We start from the raw sequence: 23,782 nt of genomic DNA on the forward strand, positions 1-23,782 counted from the left end.
GATTGTGTGGAACATAATGTACAGTGATTCAAAATCCTTGGTGAAAGGAAAGGATTATATAAGTTGGGAAAGTCTTAACTGGAATTCCAGACTCTGAAATACTTCAAAATTGTCCATATAGGTGGCTGAGATAGTGATATTTTTGCTTCCTGCTGGTCTAATGCACACAAATTTTTTTGAACACAAAATTGTTAAAATATTGTATATATTTTACCTTCAGACTATATGTATAAAATGTATTTAGAACAGTTTTGCACAATGAATCTGTACCATCAATCATATTGCTACCGCATATTACTACTACTGCTACCAGAGAGGATGATGATGATGATGATGATAATGATGATGATGATGATGATGATGATGATGATGATGACGCCGATGACAGTAATCATGATAATTATGACATTAATAAAGATACAGAAAAAGATGTCAAAGCAGCATCTCCTTGTACACTCTTCTAGGTACTGGCTTCCAGATTTTCTTCCAGTTCTCAACATTTTCAGAAATGGAAACTTGATTCTGAAAGCAAATCATCTTTGCTGGTTCAGAGCAACACAATCTTTGTAGCTTTCTACATCTCTTTTGGAAATGAAATCTGTTTGTTTTTACTGGGAATTAGCTTTGCCCTTGACCGTAAGATACTACTGGAGTTACTGAATGGTTTGTCTATGAGGGTGATAGGCGGGGAGCAAAAGGCTGCCAAGGCATTTTGAAAGCACACTGAAGGTTCTGTTTGTTTCTACATTTTGAGAGGGGGAAATTCATAGCAGAAATGCAGAAATAATAGAGCAAACATGCCATTTATGCAAAGGGGTAAAACAAATAAATAAACATACTTTCAACGAGAAAATTAAAAACCCTGCAAAAGTGATAAAGAAATCCAGTTTGCTTCTGAAGTAATGCAATCATTCCATACAACCACTCCTTTGATGTATCAATGGGCAAATGTTGACCTTCCCTTCAAGTAGGACAGGGTTCCTGTAGTTTAAAAGATGAGGAAAACAAAATGTTCAATACGCAACCCTTGACATTAAAATGGCTAATCTTTGAGGTTTGTAGTTGTTGTTATGACTGATATGTGCCTCCAAGTCAGTTTCATCCAGATCTAGCTCTCCCATTAGGCAGGAAAAAAAATCAGCCTCCCCAATAGGAGTGTGCAATTGGACTAAAACCCATGCAGTGTTTGGTATCAGGATTTTGTTGGGCCCTCTGATCCGTTTTTCAGGAGCCTCTTGAATTTGGGCAGGCAAAATTCCATTTTTCAATCAGGCAGCTGAAAGATCCTGCCCATTGGCAGCTCCCCTTTCCCTCATTTTTAGGGCACCAGTCATAAGAAATCACTTTTTCTGGGATTGTTTCTCCTCATATCCTTCAATTAGGCCTGGGTTAAGGCATCAGACTTAAGAAACCATTCTTTCTGTGATCATTTGCCCTCAACATCCTTTCAATGAAGCAGAGTTAAGGCACCCTTTTTAAACACTTATTTCAGTGGAAGCCAAACAATCTGAAAGAGCATTAGTAATTCTTTAAAAAATATATAAATTACCTCGTCATTTTTTAGAAATGGTAAGTTACCTCTACCCCACATTTGAAGCTTGTGTTATGTGAAGGCCACCATTGGTGGCAGTTTCTTAAATGTGTACAAAATAAACATTTATTGCTATTTGAGTCAAAAAGCAAGCCAAGCCATGCAGAGATACAAACTGCACTGAGAATTTAGATCACCAGCAGACTGGAGCATGATCTGTCTCTCTCAGAAACCTGCTTGCAACAGAAAAATGGAGGTCCTTTCAACAGAAAAATGGAGGCCCATCTTGGCTAAAAGACACATCATGGCTTTCTTCTGTTCTCAACAGGCAGGGAAACCTTCATGCAGGTGCGTAGCTCCCTGTCTGCACTCAATGTGTAGCCAAATGAAACCAAAAGTAGCTGTTGGTCAGCAGCTGCAAGGTCTGTTGTGACCGAAAAAATGGCGGTGGTGCCCATGCCATTACAACTGTCTGGAAGAGCCAAATCAGCTGGAGCCCGTTTTGAAAAATGGATCTGTGCACAGCTCTATTGACCAATGCTGACCTGCTGTATTGAGCAGTAAGTTTGAGAGGACAAAGAGCTGTACCTCATATGGACTCTCCTATATTCTGTAACATAGCCTGCTCCCCTCCTGTTTTGTAGAAATACTGTGTCAACACTAAAGGTGATGTGAGATTCAACTACAGTCACCTCTTTTCCCAGGTAACATCTCTTCATTCATTTTTTATTTATATGTTAGCAGGTTGTTGAGGGTTTTAGTATGCATTGATTGTCATCTGAATTTGGTCTCTCTGCATCTCTGTCTTTTAATTAACAATGGGTTTTTTTGTTATTTAATATTTTATGTTAATCTTTGCCTATCTTGTACATTTGTTACTTTTGGTACTAATATGTTTATGAGTGTCTATGCATTTCATGAATAAATCTGTTCTCCAAACTCACATAAACTGATCCTAGCTAACAAGTATCTGATTTCTACTCCCAATTTGATACATTTTAAACTTTATAATTACAGTATAATAATAAATAAGATTTTTTAAAATTACTCACCTCTTTTTCATGGCCTAAGGTGGGGCACAACACAGTTAAAATACATCACAATAAAATACATTCAATAAAATGCATATATTAAATATAGTCCAATAAAATACACAACCAAAAATTACCAATGCCTACTATGTTTCAAGTCATTAAGGCAGAATATTGAGAAAAGTTTTAAATTACCATTAATCATGCCTCAGATTAACGTCATTGGCTACAATGCTGCCACTGTCTTGTCTTTGTTTTTCTGCCAACAAGGCAATTTCCTAATTTGCAAAACAACTCCACCTCATATTTGTCCTTCTATGAATCCATATGGTGCCTCTAAGGACCGATAAACTTAGTTTGTCTTCACTGCAGTAAGACTAGTAAGGGCTACGTTTTGGCAATCATGGGAACAACTGTCCTGCCAGTCTCAGAACATTGCTGTTTGAGCCTGACACTCAGAGACACAGTAGGCCAAACAACCATCATTGAAATGGAAAACAAAAATTTTTACTCACCACAGAGTCTTGGTACAAAGTTGGAAGCAGATCAGCCCATTTTTATATGGGTTCACTGTAAACAGGAAAAGAGCAGGAGTAAATTGCCAGGCCATCACAGTATCAACAGCCTGCTCAAGTACTTTAACAGGAGATGGGGGGATACAAGAAGACACAAAGGAAAAAAAAACCCAACACTAAAACAGCAGGGTCAAGATTCCCAGGACAGAAGAAAATAATTTCCTTCACAATAAGGTATCTTCTACACTGACACTATAATCCAATTTGGAACTGGTTTTACAAGAACCAGTCTCACTTTGCGGATGATCAGTTTAGAACAAGGTTAAGGCCAGAACAGTGATTACATTGAGCATAGAATCTGACCTCACACTACTATGAAGAGTCACCCCTGCCCCCCATTTCTGGGAGAGATGCTCATCAATGTACTAGAAGCATAGATAATTTTTTAAAAAGAGAAAGTGACAGCAACTGTGGTAATCAATTACCTCCCATGAGTTTAAATAGCCCCATGCAGCCCCTATTTGGGATTCTACGCTGTGCTTCAGCAAGAGCAAATGGCTACAGTAGAGAAGTCGATTTTGCTCTGGATCTGTGATAAACTGGCATTTCCTGCAGAGCTTTTTCCCTTGTTACTCAGACTAACTTGACAGTTTTTAAAATGTGTTGCTATACCTTGAGATGCATGCTGAGGCACACATTGGCTGTGTATGTTTTCTGGCCACTGCAGTCTCAAATTCGATTCAGACTGCATTATAGTGTCAATGTACATGGGCCATATGAGGCTGGAATGGACACTATGGAAGAGATGGGGTGAAGGAAGCATAGGTCTGTAGGTGGAGCAATGAAGAAGACTGATTATCTGAATTTGTAAATCTTGACTTTGATTTGAGATCCAGATTGGATCTAACTGGGTCCTGATTGTTGACTGGTCCTTGAAGCAAATCAGTAGCTCTGTGCAGAGCTGTGCTTTAAATAATTTCTGTAGAATTTAAGTAACAGACAGGCTTGGGTTACAGTAAAGAAGCATTCTAGCCTGTTAGCATTTACGTGGTAATGCTAACAGGCTAGAAAGTACTTTAGCCTGCTAAGAATTTGCAAAGACTTTTCATTGTTTCTGGATTGACGGATTGCCAGTGAGTTTTTAAAATGGTAAACTTTTTATTAAGAATTTTTTTTCAAATACAAAATTACAAATATTTAATTAAAAAAGAAAAAAAGAATGAAAGAAAATATTTTCTGACTTTCTTTTTGAGACAAGGTATAATCGTACCTATCTCTCAAACTACATTGCTATTTTCTTTCTACAAACAAAATCTTACTAATGGTCAAAACCATAACTTTTCAGGTCATGCCCTTTTTTTTTCCTTGCAGAAGTTCTATAATGCATTTCCAATCTTTAAGTCCTGTGTAAATTATTTGAGGCTATCAATTTCTCCATTTTTTAAAGCAAAATAATAACTATATTTGCCATAATCACCATGACATTTATATCCTCCCCTTCCTCCAAGAAGTTCATGGTAAGATAAAGATATATTACCTTTTTATTTTTATCCATATATGAAAGTTAAGACAGTAACCCAGAGCATCTAGCTGAATGTGATGCTATTTGTGGCAAAATAAAGATTTGAACTCAGGTCTCTTTTGTCTGTTTGACAATCATTAGACCATCTGGGTGTGGAAAGAAATGCCTAATAAGAAAGGCAAGTCTTATATGAGTAAATATTTTGAATATGAGTATAACCTTTCAGGATTGATTTCTTTCAACTTGGTAGATACTGCAAATATATGCCTAGGATGATGTTTAGAGAAAAAAAATCTTGGATGTAGGGGATATGTACCTGGAGATAAAATTCATGAAGAAAACATAGGTTTTCAATATTTATTTTGAATGCAGTAAAAGATCAGACAGTTTTCATTTGCCTCTGAAGATTAAATAAAGCAAGGACATAAGTGGAAAATATTCCACACATAAGTAAAGCTGAGCAGATGCCTATTTAGGGATGACGGTCATTTTTCCCCACTTCTGGTAATTTAAGCATAGAAGGAAACTGTAGTACTTGAAAATGGCTGAGCCTTATCATGTGGTTAATGTGCTGTTTAAAGTGGACATGTTGCAGACAAATTTCAATCTAACTTACATTAGTATTAAACTATTTTGTTTCAGGGACAACCATGATTAAAAAGTATCTTCTGTAATTACATTGGGGCTGTATCCTAAAGCCTACTGAACTTATGTTCTAAATGTTGAGAAAGAGAATACAGACTGAAAACTAAATGCCCCAAGCATTGTTTTAATTTTTCAAAGCATAATTCTGACTTTTTAAAAGCGAAATTTCAGGAAAATGCTTTAAAATGACTGAGAGCAATGAGCTACAATGACTTTTCCCATATTTTTCTGATGTTGAGGTACATTAAGAAGTAAAAGAATTTCATACTATTGAAGTGATATCAAATAACAGATTTGTCAGTAAAATACTAGAAGAAAAGAAATTGTCAGTGCATTTGGATCAAAAATGTGATGGAGATTTAATTCATACAAAAGCTGAGTAACAAATTGGGCTATGATGAGAAACCAGGGCAGTCTCAAAGTCAAAGTGACTTTGCATTAGGGATTTGTAGTTATGTGCCTTCAAGTCATTTCTGACTTATGGTGACTCTAAGGGTTTTCTTTTCAAGATTTGTTCAGAGGAGGTTTGCCTTTGCCTTCCTCTGAGGCTGAGACAGTAAGACTTAGACAAGCCACCTCATCACACAAGGGAAAATTACCCCCTTGTTCCTCTTTGGCCATGGAGCCTGTCAAATGGCATCACATGATGCAGGCCATGGCCCCACTTCATTGATGGCCAAAGTGGTGAGGAAGCATTGCAAGACACTTCCTTGCCAACAACGGGAGCTAAGTCATCTTTTAGGTAGCTCTGATGGAACAACCCACATTTCCCATCCAATGAGGGAAAGGCAATGCGGCAATGCACATTGCCATTCTTTCCCCTGTCTGATGGGGGCATGGGCCGCCACGAGGTTCCATGCACACCTTTCATTTTGCCAGTGATTGATGGCAAAATGCAACATGATAAGGTCCAAGGTCACCCAATGGATTTCCATGAGCTACCAGATTTAAACCCTGGTCTTTATGATCATAGTCCAAAGCTCAAACCAGTTTGCCATACTGGCTCTTAGGTTGGCAATGCCATTCTCTAATTTCATTTTCAGTGGAAGCAGTAGCAACAAATAAATTTGTCACTTTTCTTCTCACTGCAATAAAGTCTTCAAATATGTATTCTTCACACCATTCATTTCTGGTATTTTAGACACTCCCATTCCCAACAGCATTTTCTTTTGGAGGAAGCAGCATTGCAAGTGCAGGAAAGGGATTTACCACGAACAATATATCATATTAGGGGGTGTATTTGGTGTGGAGGGTTGTTTCCACAAAAAGCAATGTTTCTTCATTGGAAGCACCATTATTTTCATGTAATATTTACACAGAGAAATGCCTCTGAATGCACAGAAAGTACTGTTTTTTTTTCTGCACAAAATAGGCCTAAACTGTGAAAATTCTTATCCATATAGGGTTTTCCCCATCAGGTCTCCCATTTCTTGATAAAAATTTTTAACCATTTCTGAAACATTTCCAAATCTTCATTTCAGCCATATTTTACAGGATTTTCAGGTACAAGGCAGTATCCTAAGGTACACAATACACAAGCATACCCACAAGTGGAAAGTGTATGGTTATCAGGGGTGTGCAAAATTTCATTTCTTTTTAGTAAGTCATATGTAATCCATAAGTTTTGTGTATATGAACAGATATTAAAGAAACACCGGGGGGGGGGGGGGCACACAAAAACCTAAGAATCAAAACTTACCCAAAACTTGAAAGCCTGTCAAAGTCAGTTCCATTTCAATCTGTTTTCAAGCCTGGCTAGGGAACAAAGACACAACTTTGGTCACCTTAGTGCAGTGGTTCTCAACCTGGTGTCCCCAGATGTTTTTGGCATTCAACTCCCAGATATCCTAACAGCTGGTAAACTGACTGGGTTTTCTGGGAGTTGTAGGTCAAAGCATATGGGGACCCCAGGTTGAGAATCACTGTCTTAGTGGATGACGTCCACAGAAAGCTAAACAAGGGGAGTGTGTCCCAGTTGGTTCTCCTGGATCTCTCAGTGGGTTTTGATACCATAGACCATGCTATCCTTCTGGGTCATCTCGCAGGATGGGACTGGACTGCACTATTTTACAGTGGCTCCAGTCCTTCCTGGAGGGCTATACCCAGCAGGTGATGCTGGGGGACTCCTGTTCAAACCCCTAGCTGTTGACCTGTGGGGTTTCTCAGGGATCTGTTTTGTCCTTCATGCTGTATAACATATACATGAAACTGCTGGGAGAGGTTATTTGGAGTTTTAAAGTTCGGTGCCACCTACATGCAGATGACACCCAACTCTACTACTCCTTTCTACCTAATGCCAAGGAAGCTGTCTTGATTCTAAACCAGTGCTTGTCATCAGTAATGGACTGGTTGAGGGCAAACAAATTGAAACTTAATCCAGCCAAGACAAAGATACTTCTGGACAGTCAGAAGGCAGACCAGGGAATAGGGATCCAGTCTCTGCTGAATGGGGTCACACTCTCCCTGAAGACACAGATCTGCAGTTTAAAGGACCTCCTGGACTCCGTGTTGAATCTGGAGGCCCAGGAATCTGTAGTGGCCAGGAGGGCCTTTGCACAATGAAAACTTGTGTGCTGACTGTGCCCGTTCCTTGAGAAGCCAGCTATGGCCACAGTGATACATGACTTTGTTATATCCCATCTGAATTACTGTAACATACTGTATGAGGGGCTGCCTCTAAAGAGTGCTCAGAAACTTCATCTAGTCCAAAGAGCTTCAGACAGGTTGCTCACTAGGGTTGGCTACAGGGATCAGACAACCCTTCTGTTGTAGCAGCTCCAATGGCTGCCAATCTGTTTCCAGGCATAACACAAAGTGCTAGTTATGACCTTTTAAGCACTAGATAGTTCAGGTCCAGGCTATTTGGTTGACTGCACCCCCTTGTACGAACTTGCCCGGGCCCTGAGATCTTCAGGCGAGGCCCTTCTCTCAGTCCCACATCCATCTCAAACTCAGTATATGGAAATGAGAGAGCAGACCTTCCTTCTTGGTGTATTGGATGATCTTGGGTAAGTCTTACTCTCTCAGCTTTAGGGGAAGGCAAACTCTCTATGAACAAATCTTGCCAAGAAATCTACAGGCTTCTAATAGGTTAGAAACAACTTGAATGTACTCAACAACAAAAAACAGCAACATCAACATTAGTGATAAAAACCTTTATCCTTAGGATATAAACTGTTTTGCCAGTGTCCATTAAATACTAGGTGCTACGTAAAACTTTTCTATCAAGCAGAAAAGGTCCAATATAATTTTCCACTTGCCACTATACACTTCTAAAATTCAACAAACCAATTTTTATAGTATTATTCAATTTAAAAATATTCCTATAGATATTGGGTAATTTATGTATACAGTATGTTTATGTTTTTCAGTATGAACTGCAAAGAATTGATAAGAAATGTGAATGCTCTGAAGAATATACACATGTGTGTGTCAACATTAGGCAGATTTTCAAACATGATCATGATCTCTAGGTGTTTTTAATACCATGCATCAGGGACCAAAGCCCTATACCACACCCACCAAACCACATTTTAAGATTCCTCTGCAAAAAAGATTGATTCCTTTGCCTGAAAAAATATAATTTAAATAAATTTAAATAAATATGTCAACAATAAGACTAAAACAAAAAATAAGCTAGACAATGGAATAAAATATAAAAGTATATAAAATATATTATTTTTATACAACAAAAGTCTCCAATATCTCTTTCAGGCAAAGAGCTTCATTGTGTTGATTGACTGTCTGAGAGATTTAGTCCCAACACTCAAAGTGCCACTGACATTCAGAAAAACATTTCTATTAGGGGTGTTTATAATGAGCAGAGTGTTGCTCCTGCCTGAAACTCATGCCCCCTTCATTTCCTCTAATTTGATATAATATAAATAAACACTCTGTGACTCCTGGAGGCAACTGCAAAGCTCTGGATTGCTGATCATGTGTTCTAAATAAAGTACCTCCTGGAAGTCCCAAATGCCCCAGCCCTTTGGGCTAAGGAAGGTAATTGTCAGTTGCCAGGGAGAGGTCAAAGGGAGCAAGTGGGCTTTTTCCTGTATTTGTCTAGGAGAATAAACATAAGAATGGGAATGCTCCACTAGGATCAACAGCAAGGTTTTTAACAAGCCAGCAGCATGTATGAAAGAGATATTTCTGATCTTAGTTCAAGAAGAATGAAAGCATATGAAGATAAGTGAGTGAGCTTCAACAGTGTGCTGTTAGGTTAGATCATCAGAAGACAGATGAAGAAACCTGACAAATATGCCATCAAGAGAGTTGGGAAAGGACTGAGATACTGAAGAAAACTTCATTTCAGTCTTCACTGCAGAAGATGTCAGATTCATCATGCCTGAAATGTTTTGTTCAGGAGGATATCTGAATCAGGAAAGGGTGAGGGTGGGGGTAACAATGTAACAAATGATCCAGAAACAGTGAGTTGAAAATTGCTGCAGATGACTAGATTCCAGGCATTAAGAGATGCATGGGAAAATATAGCCAGGGCTGGCAAAGAGATTAGGAGTTTTTAATATCTGTATTTGTTTTCAATAGCTTTATCATGTCTTTTGATACCAAATAGATCAGCATAACCTCTGCATATTATTTTACTTTGGGGATTATTGCTACTAGAAAAATTGCTAACTGCACACCAAGCTTTGTTGTAACTGAGGGTCACTCAGTTCAGATTTGTAAAATAACATTAATTGTACTTTAATGGCATAACATAATGTTTTTTCTATATCAGTAAAGAGGTTTTTTCTCTTCATATTTTCATTGAGTATGTCTCAAACATTTCAGTGATAACTAACAGAGTAATTAATTAAACAAATAATTCAGTTTTCTTCTTTGTGGTACCTCTTACCAGCTTTTTGCTGTGAATGATCTTTAGGCCCCATCTACACTGACAGAAAAAAATCCAGATTATCTGCTTTGGCAGTGTGGACTAATATAATCCAGTTCAAATCATATAATCTGGATTTTATCTGGCAGTGTAGATGAAGCCTTAGTCAATTTGATACAAGAGTGAAAGTGAATAAGTGAATTTTCTGTAGATAGGTTGATCCTCACAATTGTTCCTTATTGGTAAGGTCCCCAATTTTCACAGCAGAAATCCTTTCTTGTTTTATATACAAGAACAAGAAATGGCTGTATTTCTTTCCCCATGTACACAGTTTTTCTTTGTTGGACAATGTAAATTTGTGGATTTCACAGAAACTATCCATTGGTGACTTGTTGCATGGACTCTTTAAAGATGTGGTTATATTTTCTTGGGACAATCAACCATCTTTTTTGTTTATTCGGGCTGTCCCCAAGTTACAAACATCCAACTTACAAACAATTCATAGTTATGAATGATCCTCTTTCCTCTCTCCCTGCCATGAAATCTTAGTGCTGAGCTAAAGTGCGTCTGTATTTCTCCACCCCCTTTTTCCTTTTCTTCCTCTCAATCTCTCCAAACTCCTTTTCCCTTTTCTTCCTGTCTCAGTTTCTCCAAACCCCTTTCCCTTTTTTTTCTATAGGTCTCTTCGAGCTCCTTTTCTCTTTTCTTCTTATACATATTTCTCCAAAATCCCTCATGTCTGACACCATTCCCAGGATCCCATAGCAATGAACCAGGGAAGTGAAAGTGGTGTCAATCTGCTTTCATTCCACAGCATAACTACACCCCAAGGATGCTGGGGCAGCATAAACAGAAGAGGCTCCTGGAGGGAAGGTTTATCTATTTCTAAGGTTTTACTTTCCATTGCTTGGAAGCTTTGGGTTTTTTTTTAAAGGGTTTATAATCACACAGGAATGATAATGTGCACCTTATATGGCCAGATTACAAAAAGTGCACTTTTTCTGGAATTGTTCTGACTTACAAAAAAATTCAGCTTAAAAATGGACCTGCAGACCCTATCTTGTTTGTAACTTGGGGGCTGCCTGTACGCTCTCTCTCTCTCTCTCTCTCTCTCTCTCTCTCTCTCATGTATAATCTCTCTCTCAATCTCTGTGTACGACTATAGCTTCACAAAGGGAAAAGAAATATGAGGGTGGGTCAAAAAGCTTTGCCTCCTGTGTCATAAAAATGTTATGAATGAACATATAACAGCAGAAGTTGCTACAGATCACAGCCCGACATAGCCTCTACACAAATCTACCATTCAACATAGTCACCATCAATGTGTACACATTTGTACCATCGTTTAACCCAGGCATCAAAACCATTTTGGAAAAAGAATGTTGTTCTGCCTTTCTTATTTTCCTTCTATCCCTTTTTCTTTTGCATTTCTCATCCTTTTCTTCCAGGCTGAGTGCTGCATGAAATACCCCCTCATTACTGCCTTCCCTGCATCCCAGAGCGTTTGTGTAGTGATATCTGGGGTCGAATTTAGGTCGAAATACTCCATCAATAGAGTTCTGAATTTTGTGATGTCCTCTTCCTTTTTGAGTAGATTGTCCTCTAGTCTCCATCTTTGAGTTTTCTTCTTCTGATTTATTATTAACTCTATTGGGCAGTGGTCAGAGATTGTTCTGGCTAGAATTTTTATTGATTTTACTTTAGATGTTAAAGATCTCGATGTCCATGCCATGTCTATTCTAGACCAGCTTTTTTGTCTAGCTGAATAGAAGGTATAATCCCTTTCTTCTTCATGGTGCACTCTCCAGGTGTCCTGGAGGTCAAATTCTTTCTGAATATTTTTCAACACCTGTGGTAGATTTCCCGATTTACTTTCTTCTTTCGTCTTTTTATTTTGTGTTCTGTCGTACCTTCTATCTGCCACAGCATTAAAGTCACCTAGAATCATTAAGTTATCAAATTCTTGTTTCATTAGATGTTCTATGAGTTCTCTGGCAAAATTTGATTTTGAGTTGTTAGGTGCGTAAATGCTACATATCAATAGTTTTGTGTTTTGAATGTCTAATAAAACCCCTACCATTCTGCCCTCTTTATCTTTAAACGCGAGTTTAGAGGATAGTCCCTCCTTTATATAAATTGCTACCCCTCTCTTTTTTTTATTTCGCAGAAGAAAAATATTGCCTCCAATCTCGGGTTGGTTTAGGTATTTCCCGTGCTTTTGTGAGATATGTGATTCTTGAATAGCCACCACATCATAATTTCCTTTTTTAATTTCATTGAATACTTTATTTCTTTTATTTGGTGAGTTTATCCCATTTACATTATTTGAGAAACATTTAAGTACCCTATCCATGTTGTGTTTTAGTGGTCGGCATAGTCTTTCTTCTCTGTGATATTTTTGGTTGGTGCTTCTTTCACTGTTGGTAATTGTTCCAGCTCCATTTCAGGTTCGGAATGTGTCTTTTCCAGAGATTCCGTTTTTTTCTTTTTTTCTTTTCCTTATGGCCTATATCCGGGTCTTTTCCTTTCCCCCCGTCTTGGATTAGTCTTCTTAGAAATTCGTTTGCTATTTCTTCTGTATTAATTGTCCATCTTTGCTCTTTGTAGAAGATTGTTAACCCTTCCACTTTTTCCCACCTATATCTGATTTGACATTTCCTTAATTCCTTTGTTAAGTTTGCGTATTTTTTCCTTTTTTCTAGAACTGTGTAAGGAAGTTCCTTTAGAATCGCTATTCTTCTTTCTTTGTAAATAATTGGTTTCTCGTAGCTTCTTCTCAGTATTTCATCTCTAGTAGTCATCTTCACAAATCTTACAATGGTGTCTCTCGGTACATTGAATCTTCTTGCATATCTTGTGTTTATTCTGTACGTTCTATCTAGGCCATCTTCTGCCTCTTGTTGTGTACATTCTAATATCTGGGCAATTATTTCTGAAGTTATTTGTCTTATATCTTCATTTCTTTCTTCTATGATGTTTCGGAATCTGAGCTGGAATTCTAATTCCTTTGTTTCCATTCTGTCTTGCCTTTGTTCTAACTGATCGTTCTTAACTTTTATGCTTTCGACCTTTGACTCTGTTTGTTCTAAGTTGCTCTTCATTTCGGTTCTCAGCTCCATTTTTTCTTGTCTCAACTCTTTGATCTCTTGTTGGATATTGTGAATTTCCCTTTTCATTGTACCTAACTCTTGTTGCATATCATTCTTAAAATCCAGAAGTTGCTCTTGCGAATTTTTTTGGTACATGCTTTGCGTTTCCTGCATCTTCTGGAGTTCTCTCATGATGTCTCTGAGGCTTATTTGTTCTGAGAGCGAGGACCTTCATTAGGGTCTCTGTCCATTTTTCTATTTGGTCTCCCTAAGATATTATTTAATAGATTTTTCATTCAGAGAGACTTATGATCCCTTGCTTAGTTAATAAACTGGGGGATATAAGGTGGAAGAGAAAATACAATTAATAATTAAATTTAATGTTTACTTTGAGATTTGATATTGGAAATCAATATTTGAGAGTTGATTTAGTTCCTTTAACAGTTCGACGTGCTTGAATTTTTTGTTCAATTCTCATAAAAGTAAAACAAAACAAAACAAAAACCCTTGATCCTGTCTTAACTCTTATTTTGATTCTCACTTTACTCTTTAGCTCCAATTCTCTTATTGCCCATTATCTTGTATATTGAAGAGAACTTCCTCTTTCCTTTTTCCTTTTCCTTTCTCCCTCCTTGGTTTTTGTTATTATTATTATTATTATTATTTATTTATTATTGTTTTATTTATTTATTTATTGTTGTTTTTCCTTCCTTAACTTTTTCTCTTTTTTATTTATTTATTTATTTATTTATTATTTTTATTTTTTATTTTTTTAATTATTGTTCTTTTCCCCCTTCCCTTCTTTCCTTCTACTTTCTTCCCCTTTATTTTCTTTCTTTTACTTCCCCTATCCTTCTTCCTCTTTCCCTTCCCTTTCCCTTCTCCCTCTTTTCCTTTTTATTGTTTTTATTGTTTTGGATTTAATTTGTAAATTTGTATTTTTTTTGCGCATATATATATATATATATATATATATATATATATCCTCTTGATTTAACCTGTCTTCTACTTGCTGAAGACTTCTATTTTTTCCCTTGTGGTCCTTATATTATTGTGTATTTATATATTCTACTTTACAGATCTTATATATATATATGTGTGTGTGTGTGTGTTGCAAAGTGAAGCTACTTTGATGTCTTTTAGCACCTTTGATGTTCTATTTTGTTTGTATGGTCTCTTTAACAGTGCCGCTCATGCGGGTTTTTTTTTGGGGGGGGGGTGTTCCCTGATTCTCTTAGAGACTCTCTCTTTCTTCCGTAGTGATGGTCTCACGGAACTTGTGAGTCTCTTGCGTTATGCGGCGCTATTTGGGGAGGTCTCTGTCAGGTCTCTCCTCTCTCCTCTCGCGAGAAAAGCCTTGGGAAGCCTGGCTCTCGCCGGGTTCCCGGCTCTTTTTCTTTTCCAGTCCTGAGAGTGGCCTCGAGTCTGGCCTTGGGGAGTACCTTCTGCTTGCTTTGCTTTTTTTGTGTGTGTGTGTTCCCTCTTATCGGGAACGGAGGCGTCTTCAAGGTCAGAATTTCTTATTTTATATTAGTGCCGCGCCATTCCCCCCCCCCCCCAACCCGTCTTCAGGCAATTTTTTTTCCCCCTGGCAGCGCCTTGTCTTAATCCTGCTCTTTACTGAGAGTATCAGGGTATCAATGTTCTCTGGTTTTCACTCCCAACTATTTGGGTTAGAGATAAGGTCCGGGGATAGATTATTTTCTTTCGGAAGTTTCTTTCGGAAGAGTTCCCATAGTTTGCCAAAATGAGGAGGAGGGATGGACGTTTGTCTCTTAGGGGAAAAAGAATAAGGAAGCGAAGATTCTTACCGCTGCCACGATTCTTCTTTCGGATCCCCCATTCTTCCCTTCTCTCTTCAGTGAACGGTCCTGTTATATCTTAAAATGTGTTGAGCGGCTGGAGATGGGGCCTGGATTGGCCAGGTTCACCTTCCTGCGATCCGCCGTACCCTTTTGGCACCTTGTCCGGACCTTTGTAGGTGCCCCCCCTTGAGGAGGGGGCCCCTTTTTAGGCTGTCGGATGGCGCCCTGGGTTTCGCTTTCTCCCCGCTGTGTCGATGCGGGGAGAGGGAGCTTTCTGCTCTACCCAATCGCTTCAGAAAGGTCAATCCGCTAGCAGCTCCTAGCGGACCCGACTCTCCACCATTGGCTCAAACCGGAAGTCCACCCCATGTTATTTATTTACATGAAGCTGCTGGGAGAGATCATCAGGAGTGTCGGAGTGCGGCAAACAAATTGAAATTGAATCCAGACTAGGCAGAGGTCTTCCTGGTCAGTCACAAAGCTGATCAGGGTATAAGGTTACAGCCTGTGCTGGATGGGGTTGCACTCCCCCTAAAGGCGCAGGTGAGCAGCTTGGGGGCCAGTTGCGCCCATACCTTGGGACCTGACTTGGCCACGGTGCTCCATGCTCTTGTTACATCCTGAATAGTATACTGCAACGAACTCTACAAGGGGTTGCCTTTGAAGACTGTTCAGAAGCTCCAACTAGTCAAACGGGTGGCAGACAGGCCGCCAACCGGAGTGGCATACAGAAAGCACACCATGTACACCACTCCTCTGTTGCGTCAGCTCCACTGGCTGCCGATCGGCTTCTGAGCACAATTCAAAGTGCTGGCTTTAGCCTATAGAGCGCTAAATGGTTCCGGCCCAGCTTACTTGTCCGAATGTATCTCCCACTATGATCCACCTCATAGTTTAAGATCTTCGGGGAGGCCCTGCTCTCGATCCTACCAGCCTCGCAAGCGTGGCTGGTGGGGATAAGAGACAGGGCCTTTTCAGTGGTGGCCTCCAGCCTGTGGAATGCTCTCCCTAATGAGATCAGGCAGGCTCCATCTATCTTGTCTTTTCACAAAAAACTGAAAACTTGGCTGCGGGACCAGGCTTTTGAGCGATAGATGCACCATCAACTACAATGAACTCTTGATAAACATGGATTGTGACTTGGAATTTGCCTCTGAATGTATATTTATATGGATGTTTAACTTAATCAATTTTAATTGTTATTATTGTTTAATGTAATTGTAATTGTTTTATACACTTGTTTTATACTTGGTTGTAGGCTGCCCTGAGTCCCCCCTAGGGGTGAGAAGGGCGGGATAGAAATGTTGTAATAAGTAAATAAATAACCCCAGCAAACTTAACCTAACTACCTACTTGTTAGGTTTCTAACAAGTGGCTAGTTAGTCACTTCAGGTTTCTGGCCCTATATTCCTAAATGGACCAGAAGTTACTCCTGGATGTTAAACAATGTCCAGGTGCTTCTGGTCATTAATATACATTACATGGAGTTGATCCAGTTTAACCCCACAATAAGCAAAGTTGGATTATGCTCTGCATTTTGGGGATGAATGTGAATCGCCTGGGGATGCATCGCCTTTTCCCTGTACTCAATTGTGAAAGGAAATTGAATGAGCCCTTTTCTACTCCCCAGTCAATGCAGGAAACCTAGGTGTCCTCCTGGAGTTCTCTGTCTCTGAGCATCCAGCAGTAGTGACAAGGACAGCAAAGTAAGGAATCTGTCCTGATGGACATAGAGAATATAATCATCCCTGGGAAAAGTCTTTGCTACTCTGGACTAGCCACAGATTTTAGTTTAGATGAGTCCCAAGTGTTATTCTAATCTACAAATGTTATTGAGAAACAATGGCATTCATACTGAGATGAGGATAGGACCAGCTGGTAGGATACATACAAATTTGTAGTGATAAAAGGTAAGGAGAAACTGCACCCACTGCTTTTCCAGTCAAGTGTCCCAGTGCACTCCTTTACCATGCCTTGTCAGAGTGGAGCTTTGGTGACAACATTTAGGCCACAATTCTTCCTGCATGCAGGTACCTGGGACTGAGCTCCATTGAACTCATCAAAGCTCATGTCAGAGTAAATATACATAGGTTTATGCTGTTATTCTTGGAAAAACCTCCAGATAAACTTGAAAAGCATAAATGCCATTCGGGTTACCAGCTGACATTACTACTTCATGGTTATTAGGTACTGTATAATCTGTTTTGCTTTTTTGGCAAATGAGGCATTTGGAAAAACGATAGCCCTCTGAATCTTCCAAATTCAGAATTTAAAGCCTCCTTTTAGCTACTTTGCTGAAGGATAACTTTTATAACAGAAAGATCATTCTCTCAGTAGGTCACCTTAATGTATCCTTTTACATCAGCATTCCCCTCAGTTTTCGTATTAGTTACATGATTTCCTGTATCTGACCTCCATTATTTCCCTTGTTGATATGTGGTTAGTGTAATATATTCTAATGAAGTGTAGGTAAAAAGGAATCATTAACTTGATCTGGGATATAATGAGCCAATAGTTATCTCCTCGGGAAGCCGATCAGGTAACAAGGAATTCTAGCTGATTGGTAGGCTGTTTAACTTAGCTTTGGCCATTATAAACAGAACCTATGCAAATCATGAAATCTTTCAGTCTGTGTGTCCCAAATGGTCTAAAAGAAAGCAATGCAGTAGATAATAATTTGCTAACAGATGTCACACTGGATACAGCAATCTCTTCTTAAAAGCCATTATTATTCTTGGGAAAGTTTTACACCCTGGTGCTCCACAGACTTAAGTCCTTCCAAGAAAACTGAAATACTATAAGCCCACAGATTTGCATGTGCTTGCCAGAGCAACAAGCCAAGGAGAAGGGGATGAATTACTTTTAAGGCAAAGCAACTACTCCTTAGGGAAACACAGGCAATCCTTAAGTTACAAACATCCAACTTACAAATGACTCATAGTTAAGAACGGGGGTGAGACAACAGGAAGTGGGAGAAATCTACCCCTAGGTAGGGAAATTCACTCCTGAAATAGTTATTATGGAGAAAAGGTGTCTCCACTAAAACTTTATCATCAAACCTTGTTCCCATGACAAGTCAAATGATTCAAAATCCAGTTCTCACAGAAAGTGAGGTGAAATCTTCTGAACATGGGCACAGAAGAAACAAACGCCACAGAGATGTTAACCCTTCCCTATGGTATCCAAAGCTTTTATATATTTGGCTGGTGTTATACTTAAAAATGTACCTGTACTGACTTATATACAATGTACCTGTTCTGACTTTGGAACATTTCCACCCATTGCTTATATTTCAAGACCTTTATTCTGTTGATTTTGAGATTTTTTTTTAATTTTTAAAGGTTGTTTGCACATTATTTTTATTAGTGTTGTTGCTTCTGATAGAATAAGGCAAAAACATGAAAACAACAACAAAAAGAAATATATTAGTTAAAAAGTAACATTTTCTGCATAAATAAAAAGGAATAAATGCATTTCCTTATTCCTATTATTCTCTCTACAACTCTGTGATGCAGGATGGACAGCAAGAAAATAACATTCACAAGGACTCCTGGTGAGGTCCATGACCAAATGATTATTTGAGCTTTATAGGTACCGTAATTTAAAAGTACACTCAGACACAGTTTACCTATAGCCTAAATGAAACTGAGTTTTCTACTGTCTGTTTTGACTTCTCTCTCCTGCCTCTCCACCTGTGATCTTTCTGGAACATCAGCCTATACCTTTGCTGCACAAAACAGAAATATGAAAGGGGATTTTATTTTGTTTCAAATTCCAATTCATTTTCACTGGAAATATTCAGGAAGAAAGGAAAGCACTTTAATTTTCCCCCATTTTGGAAAATGTGTGCACAAAGATACTGCATGTAACTTGCCTAATGTCACTTAGTGAGTTTTCAGGATTTTGTCCACTGCCTTCCAGAATCCTAGTATTGTATAAAATCCAAAATACTACACTGTGCTAGTATTTGGTTCTCATTGCAGACTATATTCAAATTTTACAGAAAATTACTGTAAGGGTTCCTAATAGCTTTAACCAAAATACTATTTTTCCTCACGTCTTTTCTCCCAGTGCCATCTTAGACCTACTGGCTACTTTTTAGGAGTGGTTTCATTATTCTTAGTAATGGCTAAACTCAGATAGACAAATAAATCAAGACTTGTCTATTGCCTGACTCCAAGTCTGACTTAGAACTTTCCATGGGCCAATATTTGTATGGGTTTTTTTTTGTTTTATCATAATTTAATGATTTCTTGAATATTTGCCCATTTTACTAGTAAATACAGAATCTGTCACAAGTAAAACCACATTAAATAAATTTATGTAAAAGTACTTGACATAACTTCTCTATATAATGAAGCTTTTATTTTGCTTAAGTCACTGAATTATTTTTGCAATGTTTCAATAGACAATTGAGGGGCATCCAGTTAGCAGTTTCCTGCAATTTTATGTTCCCCTTGAGCATCAAAGCATTAAAAACTGTCTTTTTAAAAAAGAAAATGGACTCTTAGTTTGAACAAATTTACATTCTTACCTGGTGAAAGAATTATATACAACTAAGTGTGTGAACATGAAAGGGCCTGCATACACATTGTTGGTTAAAACTGTTGGTTATAAGCCACCTTGTGTCCCTTTGGGTGAGAAAGGCAGGGTAGAAATGAAGTAAATAAATAAACTGCCATGAGGTCAAGGTCAATTTATGAATGAGAGACCTTGAAGTCATGTTATCTCCAACTACCCTGCTCAGGTCTTACAGAACCTGGACCCTGGGCCATACTTACTTTGACTGAGTCTCATTCCTTTCTATATTTTCCTTCTACCTTGCTTAGCATTATTGTTTTTTTCTAGAGAGTATTGTCTTCACACAATAGCCAAAGTATGATATCCTCAGTTTAGTCATCCTGGCTTCTAGAAAGAATTCAGATTTTATTCACTTGAGGATCCATTCAATTGTCTTTTTGGCAGCCCACAGTAACAGTGGAACTCTTCTCCAGAACCACATTCCAAATCAGTCAAAAACTTCTATTAGCTTTCTTCATTGTCCAGCTTTCACAACCATATATAAAAATAGGAAATATCAAGGCATCGAGAACTTCTAACCGGAAGAGTGCACTGAGCATACCGTGTCATATACTACAATGTATATATTTATATTCCATCGTTTTCATATATCTGAAGTGAATGAAAACTCAGAAAAAAACTAGTTTAATTCAGCAGAAACATGGCTGGATATCCATTTAAGAGCTAGAACCTCAGAGCCCTCTGATTCAGTGAAGTGGTTTTAATTTTTTCCCATATTCAGTTCTTTGGAGGAAAATTTTAACTCTTCTTTGATGACTTTAGGAATAGAACATTGGTTTAATAAGTGCCTACTAAGGAGACCTCCTGTAGTCTTGAGGTACATGAGATATTTTTATATATGAAGGATAGAAATATTCTGAAAACAACCATACAAACAACCAGAAGTGAAAACATTGGGTAAATCAACGTGCCAGTGTAGCATGGTGGTTTGAGCATTGGACTACAACTATGGAGACCAGAATATGAAACCCCACCTGATCATGGAAACCCACTGGGTGATCTTGGAAAAATCACAAACTCTCAGTCTCAGAGGAAGGCTAAGGCAACCCTCTCCAAACAAATCTTGTCAAGAATGAGAACTGAAATGGTTGACTTACCTGGTAAATTGTGATAAGAACTGTGATAGTGATAAGGGAAATGTTTACAACTGTTAAGAAGGAAGTCAACACAAGGCTTATCTTTGCCAACACCAATCAATAAGAATCAACATCTGGCCAGGAAACTGAGATGGAGCCAGGATATTCCAGGATGGAAGACATCTATCATTAATTTACAACTTTGGGACAATATCAGCAAAATATTGCTATATAAGTGACCTTATGACAATCCAGAAATTGTGACAGACAGAGATGCTGTTCAGCTGCTATGTTCTGCTCCATTGGGAAGGAGAGGAATAGTGTACCTTTGGAAGTGTCAGATCTGCCATGGGAAAGCAGGATTCTGTACACTTGCATTTTTTCTTGAAGGAAGAGGAAGGAGTGCATTTTGGTGTCATGGTATATGTTGCAGGGAGTCAGTTCTTCTATAGGGAAAGCAGGATTCTGATCCTTGGCATTGTTCTTAGGGGAAAAGGATGCATTTTGGAGTTTTGAAGTTTTCATGTTTTGACATTTTGGAACTATGGGTTGGCAGGCTGCAGAAGAAGCAGGGGCCTAAGCAGGTGCTTCTCCAAGGAGGGAGAAAACAATATGGTAATATTTGTATGCATGAGGATGAATGCATGAATATGTGCATGAATGCTGAGTGAAAATGTAACCACCTTTTTTTTTGTTTGTTTGTTAGCCAATGTAGTTGCATAGAATCTATATGTCTGTATGTGTAAATGTTATTCTGTAAAATTCCTCATATATCCTCTCACACTGAAATTGCAATAAAAGAACCTATGTTTTAAAGTTATTGAAAAGTTATTCATATCAGGTGTTACCAATTGGAGTTTTGGATAATCAATTATTTGGATTTAAAAACCAGTGAGATATCATTAGAAAATGGCACCTTCCTAACAGGGTTGCTTTTTTGTGCTGTTGTGATTTTTATCTATGGCAATTTCATCCAGGTGTTTTGTTAGGTTGTATGGAATTTGGAATCTGCACAAGAATATTTATCCTCTATAAGTTGTCATTAACACTGACTGCATAGTCTACTAGGAGTCACTGACTTGTGTTTTGAATCATCAGATTCCATCCAAAAATCTAGAAATCAGTGTGGCACATTGTTGTTGTTTCATTCATATTCTGCCTTTTCCCAAAAACTCTAGCAAGATTCCAAACCCATCAGCTTCCACCTGAATTATGTAGCTGATAACTGGAAGAGATAGATTTTGACTTTTCCTGGAGCTAAGTGCCTGCAGCAAAAAAGTTCTTGTTTCGGGTAAAGTTTTGCCATCATTTTTTTAAAAAAGAAATCCCACTCACTTCATGCAGGAGTCCAAGCATGCCTAAAGTAGTTCTTTGGATCCTGGCCATTTGAAGTAACCAATTAGCTTTGGTCCTCTGATTTTTGATATATTTCCCAGGTGGCTTTTTGGAGGGCTCAGCAAACTGCCAGCCTCTGGTTTAGTACATGAGGTGCCGCCTCTTAAGCTCCATCCAGAGTGTTAACTATAAACCAAGTGGAACCCACACATCCTGTGATCGATGTTATTGTGAGTTGCGCTCAACCCAAGAGCTGTTATTGTAAGTCAAATTCCATTAAACACGGTGGATTTCAGCGTCAAATGGGATGAAAACAAAAGCACCATTCTGAACTTCAACCCTATAAAAAGGAAAGGTACCAGATATATTTAAACAAATACCCACAAAATGCTCATAAACTAAACAGCTGTGTGGAAACTATGTACATCTTTAACTCAAGTTCCTCCGATTTCAAGAGAAGAGAAATGGGGCTTACCCAATTCCATGAAACAGCTTCATTGGCCACAGGCCTCCTATTAATTAGGTGAAGCAGCAATGATTACAAAGTTTGGCCTCTATTTTGGAGGTGTTATTGGCTACCCTTTGCCCATGGTGTCTCCTCATGTTCAAGCAATGGCCTTATGGATCAGAGATTTCATAAATCTGTTCTCATATCCTTCCAATAAATATTCTTCCCGGGCTGTTTAGTAGAATTGTTGTGATGAACCATGGGCCTTGTAGTCCTGCTCAGGACATTGTAATCCCTGATGAAGATGAAAACTTGGGTTTTTTACCTTCCCAGTCTGAACTGGATTCCTCTCAGCCAGATCCTTCCCAGGCAGATCTGGAAACCTTGCACCTGCAAGAAAGTTGTGCCCCAGAAGTATGTCAAACAACCCCAGAGCCTACTTCTCCCGTGTTCTTGCGCCGGGAGTTTTGTAAACAACAGAGAAGTTTGGATTCAGCTTCGCGCAGGAGTGCGAGGATAGCAGCTAAGAATGTTGCCAATTAACATTGGTTCTCGTGAGAATCTTTAAGGAGTTTAACATCTGGTCTCAGAGTTTAGCTTTCGTTTCTGATTCCCAGAGAACCGCTTTGGTGAGAAAGTTGGACTCTATATAGGTGTTTTGCCCGCGTAGCAACTTCGCGGAGTCAATTCGTCAGCCTACGGAGCGAGTTGTGTCTGGACAGCGCGCTCCGATTCAAGCCTCGCTTCAGCTCAAGCCTTGCCTTGCTATCCAGCCTTCGCCTTGCTTCCCAGCCTTTGTTTACCTACGGACTTTGCCTTGTTTCCCAGGACTAATCCTTGCCTTGTTTCACGGATTTTACCAAGTTATTCCACGGACCTTGTTCTTGTTCTTAGTTACCTTGTTCCACGTTCAAGCCTTGTTTCAAGTATCAAGTTATTTTCTAGCCACGCTCAAGTTTTATGGACTAAAGGACCTTGTCATCTCCCCTCACTTTGCTTGGCAAAGTGAGTGTTTCGGTTATTGGATTACAACTTTGGACCTTAATATTTCTTATTGGACATTGCTTTTTGGACTAATTCTGACCTTTCCTGAAGGGTCTAATTCTGGACTATTTTCTATACTTGTTTTTATTAACTTTATATATTCCTTCAATAAAGATATTAGTTAGATTCTGGTCTCTGTGTATGGTTATTGGTGCCTCTGCCGCCTGGGTCGTGACAGTTTGACTCCGCCACCCATAAGCACCAACTAACCGAGGCCAGGATGTCTACCGGAGCCGCGCCGGCTGGACAGCCGCTCAGCTACACCATCAGCAAGGACGAAGTGGACCGCATCCGTGACAGACTCAACGCGCAGGATGGAGAAATAA

General features: G+C 38.8%; 1 non-coding gene across 1 annotated transcript; it reads right to left on the reverse strand.

Moving 5' to 3' along the window:
* Nucleotides 1-2,666: 2,666 nt before the first annotated feature.
* On the reverse strand, nt 2,667-2,814 carry LOC134297229 (U4 spliceosomal RNA). Its single transcript, XR_010003961.1, has one exon. It is a non-coding gene; the product is annotated as a U4 spliceosomal RNA (small nuclear RNA).
* Nucleotides 2,815-23,782: the final 20,968 nt, after the last annotated feature.

This window comes from Anolis carolinensis, chromosome 2, assembly GCF_035594765.1.
Source record: "Anolis carolinensis isolate JA03-04 chromosome 2, rAnoCar3.1.pri, whole genome shotgun sequence".
In the NCBI taxonomy this organism is placed as follows: domain Eukaryota; kingdom Metazoa; phylum Chordata; class Lepidosauria; order Squamata; family Dactyloidae; genus Anolis; species Anolis carolinensis.